General features: G+C 36.4%; 1 pseudogene; it reads left to right on the plus strand.

Moving 5' to 3' along the window:
• Positions 1 to 1703: 1703 nt before the first annotated feature.
• LOC105061216 (WEB family protein At5g55860-like) overlaps positions 1704 to 12540 on the plus strand; it is a 28144-nt pseudogene continuing 17307 nt past the window's right edge.

A 12540-nucleotide genomic window follows, 5' to 3' on the forward strand; every position in this document is an offset into this window, starting at 1 on the left:
GAGTAGCTCGGCTGGAGTCTACATGTAACAGAAGTTCGGAAGAAATTTGTTTATAGTAGAGACTTGAATGGAATTTGCTTACAGTAGACGTCTGGGATAGGCAGTCCGCTGTAGGAGTTCGGAGTTGACCGTTTGTAGTAGAAGTTTGGCTCTCGCAGGAGCTTGATCAGGATCCGGAAGGCGGTCGACCGTCGTAGAAACTTGGAAAGAGTCTGGTTACTGTAGAGATCTCGTTGTCGGGGGAGCTCGGATGCTGACGAAGCCCGGAAGAAGTTCGGAGTAGGGTTGTCCGTGGTCGGAAGAGGTCCGGGAGAGACTCGGAGAATGGTCGGCTGCTGTAGGAGGTCGACTGTCAGTGAGGCCCAGAGGGCCTTTGGGGCGGCCTGGTGGGTGAACGTAGAAGTCCATTGTCGGAGAAGTCTGGACGGCCGAGGGAGTTCGGAGAGGCGCCACATACAAGGTCGGGAGCCGGAAGAGCCCAGAAGGATCGGTCTTTTACAAACTTCGGCCGGAGGGTATTTTATACCCAACATGAAGAATTGCGACTCTTCGGAAGAAAAATGTTGGTTCCTATAAGATATGATGTTTCCGAAGCATCGCATCATCTCGGAACCATTATGTCTCCTTGATCACTCGAATAGAGTCAATAAATAGGACTATCCTTGGATTATCTAAATACCATCTAGTCTTTCTCTCTCTAGTGCCCTATGTCTCTCAAGAGTCTCTTCTGTCATACTTTCTTGTTTTTTCTTTTTTGGTGTCTAAAGGGGCCATTTAGATCAAGCTTCCTAATGATTGTGCTTATTAGAGGAGAATCAGATTGAGCCAGATTATTATATCTTAGGGACACGTAGGGGCGAATTGTATACTTGAGATAATATTTTCACACTCCTTGATTAAGACAAATTTTTTATAATATTCAGATTTAATTTTAAATAGTTTATTTCTTTTATAATTTTGATTGAAAATCATAATAAGAACAAAATAATAATTTTCTAGGCAAGTTGATTGATTAGTTTCTAACAATCTAAGAACATAATTCATCCTCTATGTGCGGGTTTGTGGTGATCTCGTTCTCAAAGTACAATAACTTAGCTCAACTCGATCCTCCTCTAGCAAGCACGATCACTGGGAGACTTGATCTAAATGACTTTTTCAGATGCCCATAACAAAAAACAAACAAAAAAGTAAAATGTAAAGTCCTAGAGTGGAAGAAGAGCCTACCGGGAGCCATAGAGCATCAAAGAGCGAAAGAAATCGAATAGTGTTCACATAATTCTCGAATAGTCATTGTCAAACTGATGTGCATTGATGCATTACTATTATTGCTAACCACTATCGCATTAGAGGCATGATATACTGCCAGCAGTTCCTGCTTTAAGTGTTGCAACCTCAGGTCCTCAATGATAATTGTTTGGTTGATATGCTAATTTGGGATGTATTTTACTAGTTTATAGTTTTATATTGATTGAAACTCTCAAAATCATTGATATGTGAAACCAGGGAAAATACGTTATTCTCTACTGTTATGAACTTATGTATATATTTTGTGTAATCCAGGTGTTTACTTAAATTGACTACATATGTCAGTAAGTTTTCGTTGCTTATTGCTGGTTTATATGCCCTTACAAGATATGCATATCATACCAAATCGGGCGGTACAGGACGTACCATATCATGCCAGTTTGATGCTGCTACATGGCATGGACGGCATACTAATGCTTAGCATGCTGATGTGGCTCTGCATCGGGCATACTGCCATAGAACAAAGTGGCATCGGTATAGAGTCCGGTATCAAGATGGCATACCAGCTTATGTTAAGGTTGGACCATTAAAGGTTTCTTTTCTATAAATTTTCTTTTTGATGATGGAAATAAAATCACTGGTTACTTCTATAGATTTCAGGCTGGCATAGCATAAGAAGGGAAACATAGGAGCAAAAGCTCATCAAAATGTTACTGATTCACCCAAAGCCGAGGTGGGTGAGATGGACACAAGGGCGCCTTTTGAATCAGTCAAAGCTGCTGTCAGCTTATTTGGTGAGGTAGCATTTTCAGCTGATCGACCAACTGTGAGAAAGCAGAAGCCTCCCTCAGCAGAGGTATCTCTACAAATTGCTCTTCTTGAGAAACTGACATAGAGCTAACTATGTGCACATCATACGTGCCAACATGTTACTAAGTGATGCTGAAAGCTAGATAATTCCATGACTTTAAAGACTAGAATATACCTTGCCAGTGGATCTTCAAAATATGATTCAGTAGTTCTTGAGTAATAAAAAATCATTTCTACACCTTGCAAAAGCAAACCATTATGGAGTTTCTGAAATATATATACCCAGGCTGCAACATAAGCTAATGAAAAAGCCTTATAGCTTACCTTCAGTTGCATTGTACTTTACCTGTATCTAAGATCTCATGACTGGAGGAAGGGCTGCAAGGTATAACTGCCTTTACCGGGGCAATTGGGGTGTCATTATGAAAATTACTTGTCTATTAACAGTTTAAGTGATTAACTAGGCTTTCACGAAATCACGTAGCTTTCTAAGAAAAAGGCAGACAAATTGTTCGTTTCTGGATAAGTGTTAGAGGTGTTCTGACTTCTTAGAACTTGAGTTTGCCGTTTGTTTTGGAAGAAGTCAGTGCAAGGAAAATGCAAACACATCCATGATACATTATATAAAAAAAATTGCATTTTGATTTCCTTAAATTGTTGCTGAATTTTCAAACTATAATATTTATTAGTGAATATGGAATTTTTGTTCCTATTTGCTTGAATTTAACCCTGTATCTACATATGATTGAATGCTGTACAAGCTCTTTTACTTGGTTTAAATTCCTCAAGCTGAATGGTGTGGGATTTTTACTGCTGAACTTATTCATTGATCAACTTACTTATGCATCCATTATAAGCACTTGATTGCTCTATTTAATGCATAAATTATCATCCAACATTTTATCTGTTTATTTATTTATTTGGTTAATTTTTTTTTTCATGTAACAGAGAACATTGGCAAAGGAGACAACTCCACCTTGCCCAGAAGGAGCTAAATTAGTAGAAGGAACAACCGAAAAATGCTGAGACAACTAGGGTGCAAGCACTAGCTTTGTTAGAGGGGGCTAAAGAAACTGTCGAGGAACCAGCCCACAAACTTAATACCACAAATGAGTCCCAGGAGTTGGCACCAAAAGCAGCAGAAGCTGCTCAGAGTCGAACAAAGAACTTGAAGATGATAGGTACAGTGAACAGTGCCTGGAAACAGGAATTGGACAGTGTCAGGGAACAGTATGCAGTTGCCATCGCGGAGCTTGATGCAGCAAAACAGGAGTTTAGAAGAATCAAGAAGGATTTCGAGTCATCCATGGAAGCCAAACTCAGAGCGTTCCATCAGGAAGCTGAGGCAAAGCAGTTATCTGATGTCAACACAGAGATGGCCGTCCAACACTCGAAGGAGATTGCAGCTTGCCACAGAGCAAGCCCACAAGGGGAATCAAAGATACGCTCTGAGAAAGATGCAGCACGGCAGTCTTACAAACAAGCTCTGGAAGACACTGAAAAGAAATCGGCATCTTTCAAAAAGGAGTTCGATTGTGAACTTCACAAGAATCTCGAGGCGAAGCCAGCGGAGACAACCTCTGAGATAGGAGCCATTCAAAAGGAAATGGAGGATGACTGATCTTTAGATTTAGAGTCTATGACAGCTGTCAAGACAGAGCTTGATGCTGTGAAGGAGGTGTTGCGAAAAATTGCTGAAGAAGAAAGTTCCCTTGGGTGCTGTTTGGTATATCACCAGTGATGTGATCATCAGAGTGATGTACAAATTCTGGCATGATGTATGATTACAATATTTGATATATTACTGGAATATCATTAAGAATAAAATTTTATTGTGTTTGGTATATCATCAAGTAATGATAGTGATTAGGTATAAAATATGATAAATAGCCTCACATATTAGTATGTAATCATTACTTTATAACTTGATTTAATATTTTTCATTCACAATGCCTCACAAAAACATGATGTAGTAGTAGTAGTAATAATATTTATTACTATTATTATTATTGTTATTATTATTATTATAGATATCTATTTGGATCAAGCTATAAAAATAATATTATGATAATATTATAGATAATTGGGCTTGGCTAGGCTCAGCCAATTTTGACTATCAGTATCAAGACTGCCCGTTAGGAATGATTTTAAAACAAAATGAGAAAAAGAAAAGCATGAAGGGTTTAGCATAATCTATCAATGCCAATTAATCCTACCTGCCTATGAAAATAAAATAGGTATTCAATAAAAAAATAAATAAAAGGCATCTATTTCATTGAACTAAAACTATCAATAAAAGTAAAATCAGCATACATACTAATAAAAATAAATAAAAGGTATCTACTTAGATATAGCATCATAAATTAAAGTTTTGCTAAAAGTAATCCCATGTCATAACACATACTAGTTCCTACTGCATAAAATAACCCATCAAAATATTCTATCCAAGTTTAACAGCATGTGTGCCTCTAATGCGAAGTGCTAATGTAAAAACATCAACTGAGCATAGGTAAAAATCAAATGTTGGCTTATATGACATAACAGGTTGGTCTTGAAGAACTTGCATTATGTAGCATTTTCTTAATAGAGGTGGCAGGCTATAGAAGTAATCTAACTTACCCTTATCCTTGCTAGAACCTTTCTTGCAGCTACCATCTCTTCATCATGCAAGCTATCAATTTTTAGGATATCAGAAATTAAATCAATTCTTCTTATATCTTTCTTTGTTGAATAGCCCCCTTTTTTCATAACAAGAGGCAATCCCCTTAAAGTTAGGGCTGAAATTGATATCGGGCCAGTTCGAGGCCCATCGGGCTGATCCAACTTTGGATCGAATTTTGGACTAAGTCCGAAACAGTTCAAGCCGGATTTGGGCTCAATTATAGAGCCCATTTGTATGTCAAGTTAGGCTCGGGTATATGTTTGGCCCAGATCGGGCTCAGGCCCGAGCCCCAGGTCTAGCCCGATTGGGAGCCGGGTCTGGGCATGAAGTCTAGCCCAATTAGGAGGCAAATCCCACGATGAATAACACGCCACGGTACCCCTTATGTTTCACAAATTTTTGATTGCGCGCTATCTATCATGCGTATGCTCTGAGATTTGCCTTAGTTCACACGGACCTGGTGCTGTGGTGCGCTCCTTTCTTGTGAGTTGCGACTCTTTGAGAGGGTTCTCCCTTTGGGTCTCCTCCTCCTCCACGGCCTTGTGCGGCGGTGACCTCCAACTGGTCTACTAGAGGTAGAGGCTCTCTCACTGGCTCCTCGAATGTCTTTCTCTTCCAATCTCCCACCTCCTGTTGCATTGCTGATGGAGATTGGGATGGAGTACAAGATGGCGGTGGCAGCAATCATCAAAAACACGTGGTGGTTAGCAGAGGAGCATGTGCAGCAGATTGAAAAGCTCGAGGAGGGTGGGTGCAGGTGGGTGCTCTAGTGGCAGGAGGTGGATGCTATGGTGGGCATGGCTAGGAGGATCGGCATGGGTGGTGGCTGATGGAGGGGACATGGAAGATGGGGTTGGTGCTGTGGTGATTGTTGGAGAGGGGTGAGTGCGCTAGCGGCAGTGGGTGGATGTGATGGTAGCCATGCGGCACGACTGGGGGGATCGACGTGGGTGGTGGCCGACTGAGGGGACATGAAGGAGGGGTCAGCACAGTGGCGATCGTCAAAGAGGGACTTGAGGTGGAGCTGGACGAGCACTCAACGATTGCTAATGGAGTCAGGGACAACGACGTTGACGAGCTTTGAGTGGAGCTCAGTGAAGCGAAGGAACGACATCGGATTGGCCCAATCAGGCTTGGGCCTAGCTCGAGTCGATTTTTGCCCACAATAATTAGGTTTAAGCTCGGCCTGAAGCCAAAATTTTTTTTTTGAGTCAAGCTCGGGCAGGGGTATAGTCTGGCCTAGTTTCAGCCCTCCTTGAAGTCCTCCTTATTCTTCTCATAAGCAAGGATTTAGGTTTCAGCGAGACATCCCACAGGATATCAGGATGGGGTACCATCTCATGTGTCGGGACAAGACCATCCCACTAGCATCCCAACATCCTCATCGGGATGTCTTGAGACATCCTCTGACCTAAAGATTGAGATGGGACGAGATAGCGGTGCATTTGGTTCCATAGAAAAATCGAGACAGTCCAATCCCATGGGATTTAAAACCTTGCTCACAAGCATAGCCAATCTTTTCAAATTAAGACACCAAACTCTCAAGAGCGGGCTCACTAACTTTCCTTTTTCAACTCTCTTGATCGACTTTTTTCTTAGCACTTACACCACTTGTGCCTCTTATAGTAGTAGGTTGGCAAGTCAATATTTTCTTCATGATTACCACCCTTAACCTCTACATCATTAGCTAATGATGTTGCCCCTGCGATTTCTTCTTCATCTTCTTGTTGAATTGCCACACAATCATTTTCTGCATTTGTTGCTGCTTCACCAGTTGCTTGATCCTTACCATACACAATCTCTAATTCTCTTAAATAAGGAAATAATTTCCTACAAAGGCCTATAACATTAGGATGGCTTTGCATTCAATATATAAAAAAAAAATATCATGATCGAAATCACATATAGTAAAAAGGATTTCCTAATAAATCTGATTACATATAATAAACTATTTCTTTTTACCTTAACCCATAGGTCATATAAGTCCTTATTTGTACAAATGGACATATTTTGTGCATCCTATGCAAAGCCAAAACAATCTGGTCCAAGCATCTCCTCAATTACACGAAATTACTTTTTAAGGTGCTTGCATCGATTCTCAATATGTGGATGGGCCTTTAAACCAGAATTAGGCAATCTTTCATCCATCATTTTTGGCAAATGTGAATACCACCTATTCTTAAATTGGCCACCATGGACTTTCCATCTTGGACTGCATCAACCATACAATTTATCAGGATATCATCCTGTAATGCCCCATTTTCTGGTTAGACCCAAGCATGAGTTTTAAAGCATGGAAACAGGAAAAAAGCTAGCACGTGCTCTTCACATGTTGGGCTGCGGGTGATGGGTGAGTTAGATGGAACTCCCAAAGGAGTTCTTTCTTCTTTTCTTCACCGATTCAAATCCTAAAATCTTTAGGATTAAGAGATCAAATTAAACTCAAATTCCCTCCCTTAAAAGGCTTATTTAAAAGCTTAAATCCCTCATTTTTCCTCATCGAAAAATCATCAATTTGCTGCCTTATTTTTTCTTAGATTGCCGGTAGTTTACCCTTGCTTGGCTACCAAGAATCGGATCAATCCCAGTCAAAGAGTAGGTAAATACCTTTAATCAATTTTTCACAAAGTTCTATGAGTTTTAATTTGAAACTTTTGCTAAATTTTCTATTAAAAATCCATTGAAAATCATGGTTCTTCTCAAATCCCTTGTTTTCTGTTCATCTTTGATTTTCTACTGTCACCGTTGGCCGCCATCGGTCACTGGACCTGATCGATTGTTGCCGTCGGGGACTGTCTCTCCGGTCATGAGGGTTGCCAGCTAGGAGGAAGACCTCTCAGCTTCGGGAGGAAGACCTCCCCTATACCATGAAGGAAGAAGGGGAAGAGGACACTGGCTCCTCTGTTCCCGTGGAAAAAAAAAGAAAAAAAAGGAGAAAAAAAGGAAGGAAAAAAAAAGAAAAAATAGAGAGAAAATTTCTCTTTCTTCCCTCTCTCCCTTCTCTTTGAGTTTGAGTCCCCACTTTTTCTCTCTAAAAGGCTAATTTTCTCTCTCTAATCTCTCTACTTTCTCTCTTTAGAATTTATTCTCTCTAGATTGATTCTCTCTCTTGATGAATTTTTCTCTCTACAAGTTATCACTCTTAGATTAGCCAGAAAGGAATTTTTTTTAATGATTCTGATCCGATCCCAGCAAAGAGAGTCCTGATCCGCAGTTACATGACAGCATGCAGGCACCCATCTTGGCCAAATTTAGATGCCATTAGATTTGATCACTTATGATTTATTTTGAATCATCTATAAACTAATTCAACCATGATTTGATTAAATCATCTTAATTAGACCAATTGGATTGTTGGATTGTATCGCTAATTAGCTTATTTCCTCTTATATTCTCTCTCTATATGATTTATGAACCCAATCTGCTTTTTGAGTCTGAGTTGATTCTGATGGGGAGGCTTTGATTTGGAAATTTTATTTTGATTTAATTATGAATTAGAATTAATATAAGGATATAATTATAAATAATAAGTTCTGAAGGGTACTTTCAGGATTTGATTGAATCTATCTGTTCAATATTCTGAAGAGGTGAGTAATGAACTATCTTTTCGAGATATTTTATAATTTATTTTAAAAATAAATAATTATTCTTTGAATCATGCATGATTTATGAAACTGTATTTTGAATAAAAAGTGATTTCTTAAATATCATGGCTTATTGATTTATTATAGAATATATATATGTTCAGTAAAATTATGACATATATGTTATGTTGTAAAAGTACTTTGATACGGATTGAATTTTTGCTTTTAGTCTAACTATATTTTGGACCCTACCAATGGGAGTTATATATTGATATTTTGGACCCTACCAATGGGGGTTGTGCATTGATATTTTGGACCCTGCCAATGAAGGTTATGCATTGATTTTTGGATCCTACCAATGGGGGTTATATGTTAGCACTCTGTTCTGAGCCCTGCCACAGAGATAAGTATGATCATAGTTCAGGCCGTTAAGTTATATGTGTGTTTTGATTCGAATGAGATTTATGATTGTATTTGTATATGAATGTTTAAAAAGATTTGATTTGCATTGGCTTAGTATGAAATATGTTCTTATGTTTATTCAAGGCATTATTTTTGAATATTATATCTTATGATAATTCTGAAGTATCTAGCTGAGATATTCATTGCTTACTGGACTATCAAGCTCATTATTTTTTTTTTTTTTTAGATTCAGATTCTTAATTATAGATATGGATACTGTTTTGAAAATGAGCTAGAAATGAGAGTCGACAATATAGATTTATTATGATGTCTTTACAAGATTATTATTTGAGATGTAATTGATGTAAGATCTTCAAATATTATTAAAATTTTATGAGAGATTAAAGTTGAAGTTTAGTTAGTTAAATTTTGATCTTAATTTATTATGATTTTTATTATAATGCATTGATATCATTTTTGAAATAACTTGCATGTTTATGAAGAGAGTTCTTCATAAGTATGTGACGGTTGCTATGACTCTTAGACTCATAATTTCAGATTGGAGATGCAACAATTAATATGGTATTAGAGCCAGATTGTAGATAAATTATGATAAGTAGAAACAGACATAGGATGAGTGTAAGTGGGTAGACACTAAGGACATCGGGATGTAGATTGATGATGATTGTAGTATAAATTGTCTTCATGATTTTTGACAAAATATTGTAATTATGAATGAAAGGATTGTTTAGGAATAATGGTTTAGAGGGTTTGATATATAATGGACAATCTATGGATTATGTTATGATTAGTTAGATTTTGATCTAAAGAAATTGTAAAAAGATTAGTTATGAATTTTATTGTGCACTGTGATTATTAATTTGATCATCAGTTACTAGAGTAAATTGCAAGCTCAAATTTAATATGGAAGAATATTATGATATTGATTTTATTTTGAAAATAATTATTTAGTGGCAAGATAAAGATTCAATGAAAAAAAAAATATTTTTGGTTAGACTAAGAAAAATTTTCATGGTATTTGATTGGAATATTCTTTAAGATTTGTATTAGAAGTGGGTCATGTATGAAGCTTGTATGTAAAAGAAAATTTCATTTTGGGACATTGCTATTTGATCTATTGAAGGAATTGATCTTACCTTGAAATTTGAGAGTATTCATCTTGGTGGTCATTAATAATTTTAATTATTATCTTTGGGACCAAATAATAGATCTCACTTATATTAGAGACTTTATGGTGTACATGAAACTTCAATTCAAATTTTGGGATTATAAATCGATCAAGGAATTTTCTATATTATTGTTGAGGTTGCTAGTAAAATCTTTGATTGCTATTTTTGGATGATCAAGATAAAAAAAATTCTATTTATATCTATTCGAGAATTTGGGACAATGTAGAGTTGTAATTTAAAATTTTGGATTTATGACTTGTTATTGAGATCCTTGATAAAATTTGTTATTGCATAGAGATTTAAATTTAAGAGACTTGTATGATTATTATGGAAAGGTTTTGATAGATGTCAAAGATATCATTTGAAGAAACTTTAGAAAAGATGATTGAGTCAGTTCTATTTATATATTTTGATTTATGCTCTAACTTGATGGAGCATTAGAAGGTCTTTCTTATTGGTCTTATGGGATTCTGATTTTGAATTGACTCAATGAATTGACAAGAGAATTAAGATTTGATTCATATGGAATTATAGTAAACTTATATGGTGATTTTGAATATGTTAATTGACTAAAAGAATTGATTTAGATGGATGTGCTCGATACGTATTGGGGATAAGACTTAAAAGTTTCTTTTGTCATATTTGGATTTTGGATCTTCTCAATACAAGTAATATTTTTATGGAAAGTTATTTATTACATTCAAAGAAATTTTGATGGTTTAGATCAGAATGTGCAATGGAAGCATGGTGATCTGAATTATTTTAAGCTAATTGGCAATATTGATTCCTTTATTCTAAAAGTTTATGATAATTGATATTATTTGATGTTTTTTATAGAAAAGTTCATCAATAATGGAAAGGATAATATTTTTTATTCGAATAACTTTGGTGTCACTATGTGATTTTTACAAGTAGATCTCTTCTTTACCATGTTAAAGAGATTTTTGGCATCTTAGGACTAAGATTAGTGGCCATTGATTATTGATCTTGAATTTAGACTATTGACTTATGCTTTTCTATCTGTTAAAAAGAATGTGAGATTGTTTATAGATTGTATACTCGAATGATCATTTATTAAGAGTATAGAAAAGTCTGTTCTTGATCTTGTGATAGATCGATTAAGTCAAGCATAGATGATATTTTGGTGATGAGCTTAATATCCTTATCTAGAATTAAATATTGGTTTCGATTATAAGAAGTGAGTGGCTCTGATTTAGATCAACCCTTATGATATTAATTTTTTTTCTGAAATGATTTAGTGATGAAATTACATCGATGATTGGAAAGCAAAATGTTTGAGGTTGAGATTTGAACTATGAATCCTAAGTCAAAAAAAATTTGAGGATGAAATTGCTTTTTAAGGGTAAAGAATGTAATACCCCATTTTCTGGCTAGACCCATGTATGAGTTTTAAAGCATGGAAATAGAAAAAGAAGCCAACACGTGCTCAGGCTGTGGGCGATGGGCAAGTTAGACAGAACTCCCAAAGGAGTTCTTTCTTCCTTTCTGCACCGATTCAAATCCTAAAAACTTTAGGATTAAGAGATCAAATAAAACTCAAATTTCCTCCCTTAAAAGGCTAATTTAAAGGCTTAAATCCCTCATTTTTCCTCACCAAAAAATCATCAATTCGCTGCCTTATTGTTCCTTAGATTGCCGATAGTTTACCCTTGCTTGGCTATCAAGAATCGGATCAATTCCAGTCAAAGAGCAGGTAAATACCTTTAATCAATTTTTCACAAAGTTCTATGGGTTTTAATCTGGAACTTTTGTTAATTTTTTTGTTAAAAATCCATTGAAAATCATGGTTCTTCTCAAATCTCTTGTTTTCTGTTCATCTTTGATTTTCTACTGTCACCATTGGTCGCCACTGGTCACTGGACCAAGCTAGTTGTTGCCGTCGAAGACTGTCTCTCTGACATGAGGGTCGCCGGCTAGGAGGACCTCCCAGCTTCGGAAGGAAGACCTCTCCTGTACCATGAAGGAAGAAGGGGAAGAGGATGCGCGGGTCCTCTGTTCCAGTGGAAAAAAAAAAGAGGAAAAAAGAAGAAAAAAAGAGAGAGAAAATTTCTCTCTCTTCCTTCTCTCTCCCTTCTCTTTGAGTTTGAGTCCCCACTTTCTCTCTCTAAAAAGTCAACTTTCTCTCTAATCTCTCTCTACTTTTTCTCTCTAAAATTTTACTTTCTCTCTAAAATTTTTCTCTCTAAAATTTTCTCTCTCTAGATTGATCTCTCTCTTAATAGATTTTTCTCTTTAAAAGTCATCTCTCTTAGATTAGCCAATGAAGGGATTTTTTTTAATGATTCTGATCTGATCCCAGTAAAGAGAGTCTTGATCTGTGGTCATAGGACAGTGTGCCGGCATCCATCTTGGCCAAATTTAGATACCATTAGATTTGATCATTTATGATTTATTCTGAATCATTTGTAAATTAATTCAACCATGATTTGATTAAATCATCTTAATTAGATCGATTGGATTGTCAGATTGTATCACTAATTAGCCTATTTCCTCTTATATTCTCTCTCTATATGATTTATGAACCCAATCTATTTCTTAAGTCTAAGTTGATTCCGATGGGGAGGCTTTTATTTGAAATTTTATTTTGATTTAATTATGAATTAGAATTAATATAAAGATATAATTG

This window comes from Elaeis guineensis, chromosome 11, assembly GCF_000442705.2.
Source record: "Elaeis guineensis isolate ETL-2024a chromosome 11, EG11, whole genome shotgun sequence".
NCBI lineage: Eukaryota > Viridiplantae > Streptophyta > Magnoliopsida > Arecales > Arecaceae > Elaeis > Elaeis guineensis.